General features: G+C 43.8%; 1 long non-coding RNA gene across 1 annotated transcript; it reads left to right on the top strand.

Annotated features, from left to right (window-relative positions):
• The first annotated feature begins 2,277 nt into the window (after positions 1-2,277).
• Positions 2,278-13,956, top strand: LOC308200780. The gene is made up of 2 exons (XR_013955806.1): positions 2,278-2,717; positions 12,137-13,956. It is a non-coding gene; the product is annotated as an uncharacterized lncRNA (long non-coding RNA).
• Positions 13,957-19,085: the final 5,129 nt, after the last annotated feature.

Here is a 19,085-nt window from a genome sequence, read left to right as displayed (position 1 = left end):
AAGCGGGGTCATTTCTTCCCCATGTTGAGCAGGGCAAGTGCAATGACTGCCATCTGGCCTTGGCTGGGAACTCGGTACAAAAGCTGGCCAAGGCTCAGCACCTGGGGCTTCTGGAGCTGGCTTGCTTTCTCTCGAGGAAGAATTAAGACAGGACACATTTTAAAAAAAAAAAAAAAAAAATAGGGGGCCGGGGGAATGAAACTATTCACTTTTGCTGTGGAGTCCTCTAGTGGTGAACGTTTCACAAACCACCCAAGCATGCTCCCAGGTGAACTCAGCCTCCATTTCTATTTTTGCAAAATAAAACCACAATAAAAATATATTTACATTAAAATGCATATTTTAAATAACAACAACAACAACATCCAAACTCAATTAAACTGTTTCAACCACTTGTGAACGGTGTCAAAGGCAACGATCCCAAATCAAACTAACCATCTTCCCGCTGTCCCCCGGTTACTCCCTTCCCAGTAGCATTTCCCATCCAAGGCCAGACGACGTTTTTTTCCAGATGTGTGGGCTGAAACCCTGCATGCATTAGAAGACTCAGAATATTGCCCACTCAGTTTCTGTTGTTGCTGCTGCTCAGAGAAAGGACGGAAGAGAAGGAGCCCGCAGAAGGGAGACGTCGCCACGCCGGTGCCATGCATTTGCTCTTTTGACACACACAGACAGATCTGCTTAGGCCAGCTCAGTCTCTTGCAGAGTCTCTCAGTGCCTCATGCAAAATCCATACCCAGCTCTGAACAAAATGGTGTTTGCAGCGATTTGAGTATGTGACAGAGGAAAAATATATTTATTGCCTGCTGTGAGTTCCCTCTGCTAAAGAGAAAAGCGTTACTCTTGACGAGATATTCCCCTTCCTAATGAGACAATCGTGTCTGTGCCCCACTCCCTCCCTTCAGGCCTGGGTCTTCTCCGCTGTGGTTCCATTTCTGCTTCAGAACCAAGGAACAAATCTGACAAAGGTTTAAGGCCTCATTACAAAATATGCTCCCAGATGCTGCAACCAAATAATTGAGCTCTGTTTCTTTCCTAAGAGGCTTTTTACTCCTCCCCTCTGAGTAATCAGCCACGAATAGTGCCCTTTGAATTTCGGCTTCTGCACTGGAATAGCTGTATTAGCACCTGCTGAAGTCAACCTGCTAGTCACTGCAAGGCTGTGTAAAGAAGCACCAAAAAATGAAGAAAAAAAAATAAAAGGATCATAAAATTCTTAGCAGCCTGGTAGCTGTTGCCACTTAAAATGCTGCTCGTGTTAGCAAGCAATACAGAAGGAGTGAAGCTTTGAATACTTTTTAAAAATTTATTTATCCTTATTTACCCTGTGCAGTATTTGTCCTGTTCTTGAACCAGAACATAAAAATAACATGCAGTTGTAGAGTCACATCATAATTTGGGCTGGCACAGACCACAGGCGGTCATTGGGTCCAGCACCCCGCTCAGCACAGCCCCAGCTGGACCTGGGTGCTCAGGCGGGGACTTGTCTGAAGCTCTGAATAACCCCCAGGTGGAGATTCCTCCACCTTCCTATGCAGTACACTATTATATATTCAAATAATTTGTATGATATTTCTTCTTTTTACGTAGTCAGACTGCTCTCTGGTTCCTAAGCTCTTCTAGCTGAAAGCTGCAATATTTGGTAGGTATTTGAAAATATACAGGTCTGTTCCCACTGATTTCCTTTAATTATTTTCCTCCAGGCCTGGTGTCCCATCAGTAAGCACAGACACATCCTTGAATATTTCTGCTGAGGAGTAAAGCTTTCAGCTTATCTCTGCCAAACCCTCCGCAGGGTCCAGGTGCTCGCTGGTGTCACTGTTAATTAGACTGATTTGGGGAGTGCTTACTGTAAACTTAAAGGGAGCTGCCAGCCACATATCAGTCCTGCCCGCCTGCATTAATTTAGATATCTGGTCATGTCCAAATCAATAATGATATGTACTAGTAAATAATAATGGTTTCATAAAGCTGAAGTAATAGAGATTGAGAGTGTTGTTTCAGCTAAAGAAATGAGCCCCTGGGGTCTCTGTTATTTTTGCTGTGTCCCATAGAAGGATTTCAAAGTGCTTTCAAAGTCGCTTTTCACAAGGGGATTAGCAAACAGACCATTGCCAGGGCCCCGGGAGAGCAGATATTGTTACGTTTGAGTGAGAAAGTTCCCCCTTTTTTTTTTTCCTCCTTCCTCTGTCTTCTCCACACCAGGGAAAATTGTGAAGAAAATGAAGTACAGTATTCACATCTTCCTTCTACTTTATGCTGAATTTCAGTGACAACCAGAAACTCTGTTTTCAGCTACTGACTCTAAATTCCATTATTTGAAATTTTCTGTAGCTTAAATTACTCCTTTTTTATTTTTTTAAATAGAAGCTTTCTAACAAAAATTGTTATATGAATTTTATTTTTTATTTTTTCACTGAAAACCCATTTTCTATCCAAAAAAATGTTCACTGTAAAATTCTCACTAGATGAATTGCTTCCTTTTTACTGATACAAGGATTAAGTTTCAGGAAAGGAAACTGCTCAGATACCAGGTAACTGACATGTCAGAACAAGTAGATTAAACGAGAACCTCTGGGATAACTTTTTTTTTTTTTCTTCAGATAAAGAAGTTAATTTTTAAGCCCAGGATGAAATGCAGCTGCTGACACCCCAGAGCACATCCCTTTCACAGCCCAGGGAGAGGGAGATGGAAACCTGGTTCTCCAAGAGTTGAGGTAAATCGTAATAGATATTTCCTGCAGCCTCCGGCTCATCGTCTTACCAAAAGAGACCAGAAAACCCGTGAGATGTTAATGAAAGCCATGTTCATAGGGGAGATGAGAGAACAGAGAACAGATGTTCTCTGTTTTTACTGGGTTTTCAGAGGCACCAGCTGAGGCAGCCTTTAGAGCAGTATCTGAGCATCACCTTCTTTCAGCAGTATCAGGTAGAGTAGCTGCCTGTTCCTCCTTCCTTCTAGGAATGAATTTCCAGAGTTTGTCACTTCAGTTAGGTTTTGCTGTCTCCCTCCTACTTTCTCCATACTCTGTTTTTCCAAGGGAAAACTAAAGAGGAAAAGAATCGTGGTAGAACTGTTCATTCTCCCTCTCCCCAGTTACTCCAGTCCCTGGGAAAGCCATAGTTATTGTGGTGAGGGTCCCTCTTCTCCATCTCCACGAAAGAAGGCATTCATCCCTGAAATGCCCAGAGGAGGGTCCCCTAGGAGAGAAGGGACACCTGAAAGTCATACAACTTTCCACTTGTAGCTAGCCATTGCCAACACCACTCCTTGCCTCCTGTTTAATTTTGACAGCATCTGTCTTGCCTGGGCCACCAAATTAAGAACCAGATCCACTGCCTTTGCAAGCTCAGGGAATCATGCTGCCACCTACAGAAGTTTTGCTTGAACTAAAAGGTGAAAGGCTAGATCATTAAAATAGAGGAGAAGAGGAGACCTTGTTGAGTTTTTTCTACCTGGATAGTATCCTGTCATCAGAGTGGTTTACCCCCAGACTCTGTGTGATGCCCGGGGCTATGTGGGATGTTATGTACCGACAGCCCTTGCTCAAGGGGCCCTTATTGTAGCTGGCTTCTTAGATGCTTTCACGGTAAATTAGACAAACCAAAGAAATTAGAAGAGAAGTCTGGGAGCTCAGAGGGAGCACCGTGCCTTCTCCTCTTTGCCTACATATCTTCTCACCTGTTCTTAATGCCCTGGAAGCACTGAGCAGGGAAAGTGCTCTGCCACAAAAAGCAAGAATATAGAAGCTATGTTATCTTTAGAAACCACAGCATCAGACACCTGATCCATTTGCAGCTCAGAATTATCAGCGGAAAAGTTTCCCCCCATCTGCAATTCATATAAATGATAAGAACTGTTTGTTTCTAATGCCTCGCTGTAATTGCAGCCTGCGTGCATCCTAAAATGGCTCCCAAGGGGGAGTGCAGCCAGGCAGGGAGGGGAGAGAGGGGCTTGCGTGGGTGGGTGGGGTGTTAATCAGACATATGTGGGGCCTCATCCCCCAGGTGTGAAGGAAGGCAGATAGCAAGCCCATATCCTCGTCCCCGAACGGCTGCGCGTTCAGAGGATGCTGCAGTGCGCACGGGGCTGCTGCATCCCATACGCGTGATCCCAGGAGCCAGCGCTGAGCTGATGATCAGAGGGCTGGAAGCTCGGGCTTCTCTGGACTCCGCTCCATATTAATTACTCACTATGTACATCTCATGTAATTAAAAGCCAGAGCATCTCTTAGCATCTCTTCCCATCCTCGGTGCAGAGGCACCGTGCCGCTGTTATAAACACACTTGAGATCGGAGCAAGGCCTTTTGCTGCCTGAACTCTTTGCTTTTATTTCGTGTTAAATGCTAGCAGCAAATACTACCTGCTCTGGGCAGGGGCAGGGGGTTTACATTAATTAAAAGTTGTTATGGAAACAGCACATCAAACATAGGATGGTGTTTCCAGGGGAGGGAAGGAAGGAGCTGCTCGTAATGGAAAGGCTTGTGGCTGATTTGAAGGGACAAGGGTTTGCAGGATCAGATTATTGTAAAATTACCAAAGCCTAGAAACGCCTCCTGGGTTCATCTGTCCTTTTCCTTTCTATGACTGGTGACTCCTGACTGCACCAACCCACTCCCCTGAGCCCTGCGAGAAGCCCCAGTTCATCAATAGACCAAATAATCTTGTCTTCCCCTCAAAGGGCTCCCTGCTTGCAACCTGAACAAGAGAGCATTAACACTGAATATGTAAAATCGTGAATATGTAAAATTACGGTTGAATGCCTGATAAGGCAGAAACTGGAGCTCTGTCCCTGGTGAGAAAGGGGAGATTTGACCCTTTGCAAGGGGGCATAGTCAGACTAATCTGTACAGATATCCCTGATGTCCTGTCTTGGCTACGCAAAGAGCCGATGTGAGCCATTTTCAGATGTGCTGCTTCTCCTGCTACTCCGAATGCAGCACTAACCAAGACACCTTGCATTGTCAGCACAAGAATAAAAATAATTGCAACACATTTTATATATCTGAAGAAACACTTTTCCAGGCCAGTGTTCAGTTAATAGGCGGGTTTGATGGCTTATTGGGGATAAGGTACAGAGCCAACCTGTGCTTTGTCAAGCTGAAGCTATGAAACATAGGCATCCAAGAGCAGTTATCCAAAGTACTCGTGGATGAGACCTGCCTACTCTTTCTAAGTTGTCTTTGATATATCTAAGATGAGATGTTTCAGGGTCAGCAGGTGATTAGATAATTTTGAGGCCGTTATTTCCATCTGCTTTGAGAATTTCATGGAGGAAGGAAAGGAATCTGTACGGCCACTTTGAACATGTCCTCTGGTAAGCGTTTCCCTTCCACACAGCAGGTCTTAAATCTGCCCCCAGCTTATGCTCAAGGACATAATGGAGCTAGACTTCACTTGGGACTGTAGCATGCCACCAAATTCTCTTTCATGCAGCCTGGAGTAAATGGTGGACATATTGTTTAAAGAGGCCTTAAAAGACAAAGGGTAAGAGAACAGAGTATTGCAATAGTATTTTTCCCATTTCATGGATGACCCCACTCAGGAACTGACTCTAGCTGAGTTCTGTAAAGTTTTGCAGGTCTGAGATCTAAGTGATAGCTCTCAGCCAGCATTTTAGGCCAGGAATGTAAATCATCCATTCGGCTTTGATTTCTGTTATTTAGTTGGGCTGGAGTCAAAATTCTAAAACCAATCTATAAACAGTACCCCAAACCTATACCCTTCATTTTCACCTGGTACCAATAGAGATTCATCCCTCAAAAGATTCCTAACCTGCATAGCTGCTACTGGGAAAAGTGGTATCTAATTAGTTTGTGTCATTAAGAGAGAAACACATCTTGTAATCAGATCATCCATCCATCCATCCATCCATCCATCCATCCATCCATTTTTATCCCTACTTGTGGAATCTGAATGCAGATCAGCCATGCCACCTGCTTATCAATTAAGAAAGAGCAGATTCATGGTCTGATAAATTTAGCGAGTGCCATGTAATCTCTAACTGGTGGACACGATCCACTCGTATAGCATTACTAACTCCAAAAGGTTCTGCTGATCTTATCATATCATGTCCTACTCGTGTTTTAATCAGCCTCACCCCCTCTGCATTGAAATTTTCTATGGTGACAAGCCCAGCATTGAAGCAAGCACCCCTCTGCTTTCACCAACACTAAAAAATGCCTGTCTTGTTCATGGTAAAAACGGACCAGGGGCTTTGCCTTCCAACTTAGTTCAAGAGTGCTATAGGCATGAGAGGGTTATAAAAGCTCTTTTTTCAAGATAAAAGACAGTTCCCTGCCAGAAGCAGCTCAAACATCTTTATGACATCCCGGTGCAAAAAACAATTGAAAAGGATTGTCATAAAGGGAAGCGTGTCAGTTGTGAACTTTACTGAATTGAGCCTAATGCAAAATTCATGCCGAGGTGTCACAAACGAAAGGCAGTTTATTAATCCAACTTATATGGAGCTGGTAGGCAGCAGTCATGGTACATTAAGATCGTATGAATAGTCCTCAAGCTCATCTGGGTTTCTATTCAGGACCTCTCTTGTGAGTGCAGCAAGGTCCGGAGACGTCTTTTGGACCAGAAGCTGCCTCGTCTTCCTCTCCCTTCCACATGTCTCCTCGTGCTTGTCACACAGCGGGTGCACTGGGGCTAAGTGAAGCATGATGTCTTTGCCATCTGACTGATCAGAATGCAATGCCAAGCTAACTGTGTCATGCTTCTTTATTCCAGTCATGCATTAGAAAGCATTTTATTTCTCCATTACATTTTGCACGTTCTCTGGCTCTCTTTCCCTACCAGGGAGAAGCTGCAGGGAAAATGGGGTTCTCTGGCTCTTTTTTCAAATGCTTTCACCATTTTACAACGTCCTATTTTCCCCACGCATAACAGCAAGCTGTCTTACAGCTGGTGTGTACAGAAGAATGATTCAAATGAACCTCTGTCTGCCGAGGAAGCGTCGATGCCCCTATAGAAAGGGCATAGTGGGCTGGTCAGCACAGCAACCTTTTAGAGAAAACAATAAGTACCCCAAAGAAGCAGTGGAGTGAGACTAATGCCTTCCGAAAGGAAGAGAGGAAGGTGGAATTAAAATGGTTTGAATAAAAAGTGAGGCAGGCTTGCAAGCTGCCTCCATTGTCTCCTGGGGCTGTTGGGTAGCACTCAAGGTAGACTGGGATCGGATGGAGGGGGCTAGCCAAGAAAACGCGTGTCAAAATGTACAAAGGAAACAGTGCCTCAGCTCATTGAAACCAAAGTAGGGAAGAGCCTCAAAGAAAGCAAAGTCCTCTGGTCCCCTGGTACAAACCTTGCTGGAAGAAGACTTGGATGCCTGTATTTAAAATGTGTCAAAGTTGATCCCTTTCTCTCTTGTTTACAGATGTTACCCAGGGAGGCTTTCATCATATGTGCATTTGGCTTAGCACTGAAGGGTAATTGCAGCAGAACAGCCTATGGAAAGAGATCTATAAATGCTATAGAATGTGAGCTGGCCAAATTCTGTCCCCATTTACATCCGCGCAGCCTCATTGCTTTCAATGAGGTTGCTCTGATAGCCCCAATGGCAGAATTTGCTTGGGATGTTATAGAGAGACGGTGGGAATGTATTACGTGATTGTGACAGTGGGGTTCTTTGGGTCAGTTGTTCCAGTGGCTCATTTCATGACTTTGGTCATATCACTTAACCTTTCTCTGCTGTGATTTACTCAGCAATGCATATTTATGCTGACCTGTCTTACATGGGGAAATTACTGCAGAATTTCTCGGACACTGTAGAGAGAGAGAGTCTACTGCCTACTACAAATGCAAGCAGCAACACTTAGGCAGTTGCAGTCAGTAGCAAAAAGGAACCAAGGCACTCTGCCTAAGCCCGAAGTGCCTTCTATGAACACTGCATTCTGGCTAGCTAACGAAGTAGGAGAAAGATGCACCGAGTCAACATCTAAGGTGGGAAATTTGGCAAGCAGTACTTCTTGGGCTGGATTGCAGCAGAGGTGTCTTACTGACTTTTTTTTCCTCCTTACTTGATCTTAGGTTTGCAGGGCACAGCGGGTGCTTGGGTAGGGAGTCCTGGCAGCCTGGAGTCGCAGCAGGTCACACTGTCCACACTGTGCTGAGGTGTGAAGTGATGACCACAGCATGGGTTGGCTTCTCCGTGCTTCCTATCTTTACACTTTTATTTTATTTTTTTTTTCAGCTGTCTTGTAAAGCCTCCTTTCGGTCTGCACTGTCCAGACAGAAAGCGATGAGCAGCTTTAAGCAGGCCAAGCAGCAGCTCCAGTGCTGAAAATATTCCTCGCCCTGAGCGGTTTCTGCTTCTAGGGCTGCTCGGGTTGGATGTTCAAGCCTTGTGGTCTGATTGCCCACAAGATGGCAGTCGCCACCAGTACATCACTCGTGGGCAGTCAGGCAGCTGGACTGGCAGCTGCAGGCACCGAGCTGGCCGAGCTCTGCTCCTGGAAGGAAAAGGAGCCAGGAGAATGGAAAAGAAATGCCTGATTTCCATACGGAGCCTCCCTAGCCTGGGACATGCTCCTCCGGCCCTTACGGTTTCAGTGTAGACATAACAGTTACATGTATATATATATTATTTTTTTTTCCTTTCAACTCTCAGCAATGAAACAGAGATGCCACTAGAGCCCTTCTAGGTAGAACAGGATTTCTCTCCCCTTCTCTGTCCACGTTTTGGCTGCTGGGACAATCCTCCCAAGTAAAGCAAGGCCAGTGGAAATTGAGGAAGGAGCCTCTGCATATGCCAGCTGTCAGCTTGTCCCCTTCTGGCAAGGGTGCCATAGGACCGGTTGAAATGCATGAACGCGTTTCTAGAATAAAGCATTTTAGACCTTATAGCGTAGAAGTTGCAGTTTCAGGTTTTCTTTGTAGACTGTGATTTGAGAACCATTTTCTAGTGGGGGAATGGACCACATAAATAAGGAAAACACACAGTAATTTAGGTGGTAACCTAATTACATGATTATTTCCACCCTCATAAATGCATACAACTTAGAGTGGAATATTCAATAAAATTGTAGCTTTGGCACTGAAGAGATTATCACTAAAAATGTGCTAAGTGTTCTTAAAGAAAGGTCTAGTAAATTGCCTCTAAAGCACAGGAAATTGGCTTAGCTCCTTCTGTGTAATATTTGTCTTAAGAAACACATCAGAGGCAATAGGGCTGAGAAGAGTCACTGAGGTCTGAAATACATGGACTCCTGCAGCAACAATATTACCAGCACCTCTAGGAGAACCTATAGGGCTTAATTTTGCTACAGACTCTCTGGAGGACCATCAAGAAATTGCTTTATGAGTTGAAATACCCATGCTATTATACTCATAATTTGATACCGCAACACCAGACTGCAGCTACTTGTGTTTCTGCAAATCAGTGTCTCTTTTCTGACTACAGCATTTCTCTACTCTCTGCAATAAAATTCTTTAAAGAAGAGGTAGTGGCCAGGATAAATGTTGCTAGTGGCACAACACAGTGGGATGCGATGTTTCAGGACACCGGTTTCAGAATATAAGTAATAACAGCAGAAAGAAATCACAATCTCCATTTTCCTCCCTTTATGACCTTACAGAATTCATTGGAGTTGAATTGTTTTAAAATGTTATCTGTGAAAAAAATAAGGCCCTTTATGGCCAAGCTGGAAGCATCCAAAAATTATTTACTATTTGGTGATCTATATGGAAATAACTCAGTCTCCGATAAGGATTGGTTGTTTTTCACACATTGGGCTGCTTCTCCCCAAATCATCCTTGTTAGCATCCATGAATGCTAATCTGCACCAAGCCAAGGTGACGAGCCAAAACCTGCTCAGATGCGATAGCCAAAATAATTTCTCAGTACTTTAGCTGATGTGTTTGTGCCACGATACCTTTAGTCAGGGTGGCGGGTACAAGTGCCATGAGGGAAACATGTGCTTTTACCACACAGATGTGGGATAAGCAGAATTACCCCACTGTTAGTTACCTCCAGCAGCTTTCAGCGTTAGCTGTTCTCCCACAAAGACTTCTTGTAGAAGAGCTGCTGAATACGGGTTGGCATATCCCTCCCAGTTAATGTCTAAATATTAGCTACATTAGGCTGTCTTTCCCTCTCATTTGAGTTGCAGAAAAGATGAGGTAGTGCCTGAATGTTTCCTCCAGGGGATATTTAAAGTCAGAGAACTTTTCCCATTGTTCTTTTCCCCTGTTCCTTAATCTAACATCCAATTCTAGTTAATGTGCAGTTTCCAAGGCTAACTCAGTTTTGATTGAGTTGTGTTAACTTTGAAAAGCTGACTGAGTCCAGCTTAAAATGGATGCTCTTAGAGAAGGATGAAAGGCCTTTTTTATCAGTGTTGAAGGAAGTAGTTCAAAAGCAGAAATGGTTTCTTTCTGAAGACAAAGAAGCTCTTTCTCACTCTCCTCTTGCCATGAAAGAGATCTTTTGCAACTTACTGCCCATCAGAGAAGAATTCGATGAACTGGAGATGAAGAAGCAGTGTATTGGGAATTTTATTATTATAGCTGGAATAAAGGAAATTTAATGTATGTGTATGCCCCTCCTTGCTCCCCAAATGCCCTTTTACTTCTGTATTTTTTTATTTTTTATTTTTTTTGAACTGTCTTCTTCTTCCCCTCTTTGGAAGCAAGTAGTTTTGCTGTCTAGGTGGACAGAGAGACTGGCCTTCTTGTTACCATCTCATACTGTGAATGACCCTAGACAGTGAAGTGGATGGAGAGAGAAGTGTAGAGCTATAAATTCCTTATCCTAATTCCACTCGCTGTTGAGGCCGTCAGGGTTAGAGACTTAATTTGGAGACAAAACCTTTTTGCCTGAGTAAGACTATTATTGGTGGAATAGCACTTTTTAGAAGGGCTGAATCCCCTGTGACTTGATTCCATCACTTCCTAAATGAATATTTAATTGTTGCCTATTAAGATGCTCATTGTCTGTAAAGTAGACAGTACCACTGTTGCTGGGTTTGCCAGCTGGTGAAATTGGTGACAAGTTAGATTACAGCAGGAGGTTGTGCCTATGCTGGAGTGCCCAGGTACATTTTGAAAATTCAGCAGAATAACAGTTTGGGCTTTGCTGACATTCATAAGATCAGAATGCTTAAAAAAGTGGGACCAAATGAGACTGCCTTAAATTCGCACTCATCCTGCTTGAGAAAAGACTCCTTTAAAACTTCTCACAGGTTTCAGCAAGGGTGTTTAGATTTCCCAGTCTGCACTAGACTTAGAGATAACTTCAACCCTCAACCAGAGTGTCTCACATAAGATTTCTTTGCTTAAATGGCTTCAAAAATGGGAAGAGACAACACACGCACACACACGAACACATACACACACACGGAGCAGCACATAAGCATATGAAGCATGTTCATATAAATTATTAAAAGCAATATCACAGTAAAGTTGGCAGAAATATAACCTACATAATTGGCACCAGCGGGCTGCATGTGTCAGAGAAAATTAACCAGAAATTAAACGGATATCAGAGCAAATCCAAAGTGGTTTCTTGGTTTGACAAGTGAAATTTGAAGCAGGAGGGTGTGAAAAACGCCGTTATTTCCTTAACCCTTTTGAGCGTTTCTGCAGACACATATAAATACCCATACGATGAGCATGCATCTCTTCTCTCCTACAGTTATCTGGCCCACAATCAGAAATATGCCAGCCTGCTAATTAGCTGCATGGATTTAGCAGCCATGTGATTCAGCAGGTTGGTTTGAGCATGTGTGCATCAAGCGTATTCGTATTCTTCTAAGCCTTTGGGAGTTCAGAGCAGGGTGCGGTATTTTCAACACCTTTAACGTCCTTTGTTCTGAATTTCTGCATTCAGGATTGACAAAGCCACGCAGTGCCTGGCTTCCTTGGAGCTGCAGAGGCTGACATTCATCAGCCTTATGAGATACCTCTGAACATGCTGAGGTGGAGCTGGTGAAGCTCCTCCAAGGCAGAGAAGAAACTGCATCACCAGAGCCAGCCAAACAGGGCTAATGCTCAGCCAGCTGTTCCTAATCTGCTCAGTGACTCATCTCCACTCAGCTCTGATGTTTGGTTTTTTTACCATATTTTCTCCCCACCCATGGTCTTTATCATGATTCTCTCTTTCCTTTTTATCATCCTCTTCCGACACAGTCCTATGACAGGTGGCACACCTGGAAGGAAGACTTCAAGCCTGACCTGCAGCGTGGGCAGCTTCTCCAGGAGAGCAGGGACTGCAATGGGACCCTGAGTGAGAGTCAACAGATAGCTCAGTGTGAACACCTGCTGGACGTATATTCAATAACAAATGGTCTAGAACAGGCACTAAATGTATAAGCAAAGAGGTGCCTCTGAAGTCAGAGAGCCAACCAGTAAGTAATAATAGGTGAAATTCAATTTATTCAGCGTAGACCTAAGGGCATGCATTGGCAACCTGATGGTGAAAAGTTGGGGGGTGCAGGAAAAGATATCCAGAAGTGACTTGATACCTTGAGAAAACACCTTCTAATTGGAATGTGTAGGAAGCTCTGTTTGGTTCATCAAACAGAAGAGCAAAAGGTGACTTAACTTGAGTGTATAAATACCTTTACGAGCATAAAATAACTAGTGTTAAAAAGCTCTTTAATCTAGTGCAGAAAGGCTCAGCAAGACTCAATGGTTGCAAGCTGAAGCCAGAAAAATTCAAATGAGCAATTAGGCATACACTTTGATAATGGGGGACAATTAACCACTGTAACAAACTACCAAGGGAAGCTGTACTTTCTTCATCAGAAGATCTCTTTAGTTCCCAGACCAGATGCCTGGACAGGCACAAATTCTTGCACTCAACAGAAGTACAAGAGTTGAATTCAATGGTCTGTAACCTTTAAGAGCTTAGAGAGTTTGAGCTAATGATGCTTTTTCTTTTCAGTTAAGGATCTAGGGATCTTCTCCTTTCCTAGTTTTCTATCTGGTATACATCAAACGGCTCTGGGGAAGCTGGTTAAGATGAGCGCACATGTCCTTGAACTAAATCCCCCCTTTATTTTGGGTGCTTGTCTAGGTCTGAGAGGCAGCAGGCTTTGAGATATAGGTAACAAAGCCCAGTAGAAAAAGCAGGAAGGAACAGGCACAGGCTCCTTCCGCTGTTGTTTGTACCCAGAGGCACAACAAGCAAAATCATCTCATTCTACTTGATCTGTATTTGCATCATATCAGATTGTATCCATTTATCATCTTGATATACATCACTCTTCAGATACATTTATTTAATGTATTTACTTCCTTTTGATGTGTGAACAGTGAAAAAGCACCCTGATATGAGCTCTGAGTGCTCTGTCAATTATTTAAAATTACACCCAGAGCTCACTGTAATCTGTTTATCCCACCTTTCCAGCAACGACTCATTTTTAAAGGTAACCATCCCTTTGCTTCTCTTCAAAGACCAGAGGAAGTCCAAGTGCTGGTTATAGTGTCCAAGGCATTAGTACCACTGGCTATTTTTGACCAAAGCCAGAAGGATTTTAAGGGGTTCAGATTTTCCCCAAAGAAGGCTCCTGAATACTCCACCCCTCTTTACAGGGTCAAGGAAGGGCAAAGCATATGTGTCACAGCCAACTCCAAATATGACGATTTACCATGGGAAGGAAGGTGTTTTTCCAGAGGATGTGAAGATTAGAAACCAAATCTTTCCTGCACGTAGAGTAAATAATCTCCTTGAACTCAGAAAAGTCTGCTCCAATGTATAGTAGGTGAGGGACTGATCCAGAGTATGGAAAGCACTGTGAAGGTGCTTTTCCCAGCTCCTTACCATGTTCTGGCCATGCACTGCAGCCTTCAGGAGCCTTCCACTGGCTTCTTTGTTCTTGTGCATCAGCCAGCTGAAGCATCTTCCTGTCCCCTTGAAACCCTGCCTACGCCACCCCTCCTACGAATACCCTTTGATTCCAGATGCAGATGGGAACTAGAAAAGAAAAGGGCAAAACCATGGGAGTGAGGAGGTGGAGATCAGAGAAGCTGATGAAATGAAAGGTCTAATTAAATGTGCCCTCTGCTCTTGAACCACAGCCTGGCTGTTGTCATGCACATGACTGTACACTGGTTTCCAAGTTTAGAAAAGGAGAATATGCCCTCACAGTCAGTGCTGGGGAATAACTCTTGCCATGCCCTAACCTGATAAGATAGTTAATGGCAGCCTCTGCTACATTCATATACAGCTACTTACTAATTAAAAATGCATAGGTTTCAATTTGAAGTTAAAGTGACACATTTAATAGCATCTTTCAGAGCTTGCTAATGCTCAATGAGAACTTGATAGTCACAATAAGTTTGCATAACACAAAATTCTGGTCTTGATATTAAAGTACTACACGTTATGCAACATGAATACAGAAGAAAAAAAGAGGGAAACTGAATAACATGTTTCTTGGTCTTTCTAGCTGCAGCAGCAGAGGCATTAGTCAGGTGCACCTCATTTCCAATTTGTGCTGCAGCATTTATTTGTGCCACTGGGTTATGTGTGTACCCAAGTACCTGCATAACTTGATGGAAGAGGGCAGAAGCATACTAGGGAAGATGAGAGCTTGAATGCTCGTCTCTGCCTTTGGATGTACTTTCCCATACGTCCCTGGCAAATCTTACATTTTATGTAAAAATAAAGGCGTGGCTTCTCTGACCCAGATCTTAAAAGTGGGCTCCCAGGGTTTCTGTGAATATGAAAGTTAAGTCTGTTTTAGGCAGGTTAGGAATTGCAATCAACTTTCAGTATGCTAGGCTTAACAGTAATAAGGTCTCCTTTTATTTCACAATTATAACATTTCTACAAGTGTACTGTTCATCGCCAGTTAGTACTGAATAACTTGATGGGTAGACAAAAATATGTAGCTTAAATAAAAGATTATTTTCAATGTTAAGGGAACCAAAATTATTTTAAAACACTGACTTTTTTCACCCTATTTCAATATTTATGCACTCATGTCAGCTCAGGTACTTGAGAAACAAGCTTCAGTTTCTGCTTCATGTCACTTTTGGAGTCTGCTCCTCATTGGTTTTGGGAACTGGTTCTCCAAACCAGAACTGAATCTTCTTTCATAGTTTTTGTGTATATATGATTCTTGACTTTAAAAGTTAAGACAGAATTTTTAAAATGGGAAACTTTTTATTTTTTATTTTTATTTTTTTGGTAAGATTTCACTAGTTATTAAACTTTCAGAAAATCTAGGGAGTTTTTGTTCTTTGATGTGTAATGAAGTGTTCTAAAACACTCAGTGAAGAGTTCTACCTTGACAAAGAATAAATAATATTTTGTATTAATGGAAAATCCTCCAAAGCTTTTGTCTTTCCAACACGTTTATTAAATCTTAAACAAAATATGAGCCCTACAGTGCTTTTTTATGGCTCAGTTTAACACTAACTACTGTTTTATTTTAACTAAATGCTTTTGTTGCATTGCATAATAATAAAAATAAAGTCATAAAAAGCATCTGTGCTATACAGTGTAGGCTCCTTTGTTCCCGTGTGCTGTGAGGTCTGGTGTCTGCAGTGAAGATGAATTCACCATGCTTAGAAAAAAAAATGTTCGCACTTTAGAGAAAAGATTCATTTTGAAAAGGCTCGTGTTGGCCTCTACTACAAGGAGCAGGGCAGCTTTCCATCTATTCTCCAGTCTGAGGCCACTTTTCTCCTCCCTGATTGTGCCGGTGCTGCAGATCCATCCCTATTTCACGTGGCGCTTCCCTTCCCCGAGCATCCTGCTGCGGGAGCTGTGCACGACACCCACGCAGAGCGGACTCGCGGGCGGTCTGATGTTCCCCCGCCGGCTGCCAGGCTACACAACGTAGTCAGCTTACTCTGCTAGTGGGTTTGCTCCCCTACATAACATGACAGAAGCCTTTTGTGAATCTCATCCCCCATTCAAACCACACTCTGCACCTACAAGGAAGACCCAACACAAAGGAGCTGCACCATTTCCACCGGGGAAACGTATTCTCTACTCATTTCTCAGTAGCATACAAAAAGAGCCAAAACCTGGCTGGGCAATATTCACATACAGGGTATTTTTATATAGCTTAGAATATTTATAGAATAGCTGGACCACACGGCATGCTCAGACACAGGCCCACCCTGCAAAGGTCAACAAGATTTTGAATTGCACTGAGGTGGCGGGGCCGAATGAACTACCTGATTTATCACCACCCCTGGAATTGTAATTATCTCATACACTAAGATTTTCTCTCAGCATACCTTGGAAGCTTTTTTTGGCGTTGTTGGAGGCTTTGCATGTCTAGGTGAATGAGTGGGTATGCCTGGATAAAGTTTGGGAATGGGAGACGTGATCCCAAGCACCTGGAATTTATGAAAAGGGGGCTCTGGGAAAGATGGAGGTGTGCCTCGGGGCTGCAGCCATTGGCAACAGATTTTAGGAATGCCATGTCAAAGAGTTGAGTTTTGCATTTAGTCTTAAGTGACACAAGGCTTGGTAACACCTTTATTTTTTTAGGTAGTCCACAGAAATGAGGGAACTGGGTCTTCACCAGCAAAGGGTCCACACCATGACCTCCCCACCCACCCGCCAGTAAATCAACCTATTCCACAGCCTCCAGGGGTGCTTTCAGTGAGTGGGAGCAGAGGGAAGGCTCCTACCAGAAGACAGTCCACTTTTTAATTACAGATAGACATAGGTCCAAGCTCAAAAATTGCAACTCCATGCAGGTTACTGGGGGCATGGCGAGACCTGGCCTTTGGGCTCCTTTGAGGGAGTCAAATGAGAAGCTCGTCCTGCAGACCAGGCTCTGTGATAGCCTGACATGGAGAAGCTCCAAGAGCACCCAGCAGCATGAGAACGTGTCAGAAAAACGCAGTCCGTGGCACAGTGAAGGAGAAAGGACAGCATCCCCTACTGATCATCGCACAATAATCACAGAAGGATCCAGCTGGGAGGAGAACTAAGCAGAGAAGAATGGGGCGGATGGACCCAGTGATAGGAAAGCTGTCTCTGCCGAAGAGATAGGAAGTGTTTTAATGATGGAACCACTGAGGTGAGGGAAGATGAGAGAGGAAAGCTGGTATTTGGATTTCTCCCTGCTGGGTGAATAATCTGAGGCTAAATAACCCCTTACACCTTTTGCATCAGGGGCTTTTCAGCGTGCCAGAATGGGAATTTAAGGATATTAAACTCAGCTCCTAGTGCAATTACTATGCAGATGGTGGAAAATAAGTGTTGGCAGATTTAGTGTGGGTGCTTGGTGAAGCTTGTATCTATAGCAGAGGCAATGGGCAAACACTAAACAGGAAATTTCAATTTCTTCACAGCTCTGGAAGACCTGAAATAATCAAAAATATTCATAGGGGCTGTTTAGATTCTTCTTTTAGAGAGAAATGCTGTAAGCTGCTATCCGTCTCTGTTTTGTTGTCATGTACAGGTTATCTGCAAAAGGCAGGTCATAGTCTGGGGGTCTATTCGCTTTGATTCACAGGGTGTGATGTGGAAAGCGTTCCTCCCTGCCCTGCCCTGCCCTAGTTATTGCAGTCCTGGGTTGGCTCAGCACCCGGGTCTGCGCCACAGCACTCCATGCCCCACCAGCTCTGAAGCCCTTGCTGCTGCTGCTGTCCCTTAGTGCAGAGGGTGTCTCCTGTCATTTGGGGACAGTCCTCAGTGCCAGCTTCCTCCTGACCAGCCCCGTTCTCCCATCCCAAACTTGTTAATAGTGGCCAGGCTGAGTTGAACCTGTTGCAGAGCAGTCAACAGGCAAAATAATCGTTTAGAGCCCTGATTTGTATCCAGACACCCAGGACATTATACAAATTCCTGTCTATCTCCTACCATCGTATCATCATCTCAGCTGAAGTTGTTTTTTTGTTTTGTTTTCCTACTTCTCTAAAGAAAAGATTGCAAAGCTCCTCCTCGAGCAGAGTTTCACCAAGGACTGAATTTTTCTTTTGTATTTACTTCTTGTACAAAGCAGGCAATCTTGGTAGGCAGCCTGCCAGCGTGGGCTAGTCCCTGCATGAGCACTGTAACAAATGGATAAATATCCTATCTAAGATATAACATTTTCCAGTGTTGATTAACCTGAGCTGAAATGATGGATACTGGCTCCTGGAGACTGTGCTATCAGGGAGAGCTACAGTGGATGAATTTTGTGATGTGCTTTAGAACCAGGCCTTAGTAGCTAAGTGGGTAACAGCACCAGCTACCATTTAAGCACTTTGTAGCTCAGCACAGTGAAGTCACTCCAGAAGCACACAGGAGGTGTTCGATGGCCATGCTGTGCAGAAAATCCATCAAAGCCCAATCAAGCTCAAATCTGAAAACCAGGCTTGGTGGCAGCATAAAAAACTTGAAGGGGAGAAATAAATCTCTGCTTAATCTCTCAGAGAGAACAACAGTGTTGATTCAGTGCAGGCATAGTACAGTGCAGCAGTGGCTTCCTCCGTCTGACACTGTACAAAAAGAAGAGTTTCAGAGCTCTGCAGAAGTGACCCACTTCCAGGCTATTTAAAATGCACTCAGGTGTTGTGTACAGTATGCACAGGCATGCTGCAGACCTAAGGGAAAAAGAGAGGGAGATGGGCCACGAGGAAAGGCCTGTTTTCCTTCTGGTTTCCTTGGTCATTCCTCAAAGGGTGGAGCTGCCGAAGGGACCCCAGTTTGGAGAGCTTCAGTAGCTCCCCAACAAGAAAGAGAAACTGGTGGCAAGCCAGAGCAGAAGAAAAGCAGATGGCATGAGAGAGCACTGGAAAGCCATGGCCAGCATCTGCATTGTCCATAGGATGGGCAATCCTTGAACAAAATCGCCCTCACCCCCAGCTTTATCTTTGCTGTCTCAAGAAGGGGCACCTCAGGAGTAAGAAATGGGTCGTGGCACCTATCTGCCATTCAGTGATGGCTTTATAGACCAGTCAGTGCATAAACGGGACGTTTCACACACACACGGAGCTGGTTCTTCTCCATTGACCTCTTTTTTGCCTTGGAGAGAATTTTCAGATTTTATATTGCTGCACTGGAACTAATGAGAGCAGCCTGATCAAGCTGCCAGAATGAATCAGGGGGATAATGCTGCACTGATATTCTAGGCCACAGTCTATTTTTTTCCCAAAACTTTAAATCGGTTGAAATCCAATT

The sequence above is a fragment of the Anser brachyrhynchus genome, assembly GCF_964034855.1.
Source record: "Anser brachyrhynchus genome assembly, chromosome: 11".
Lineage (NCBI taxonomy): Eukaryota > Metazoa > Chordata > Aves > Anseriformes > Anatidae > Anser > Anser brachyrhynchus.
The sequence above is the reverse complement of the archived record's forward strand: the minus strand, read 5'-3'. Positions and strand labels throughout refer to the sequence as shown.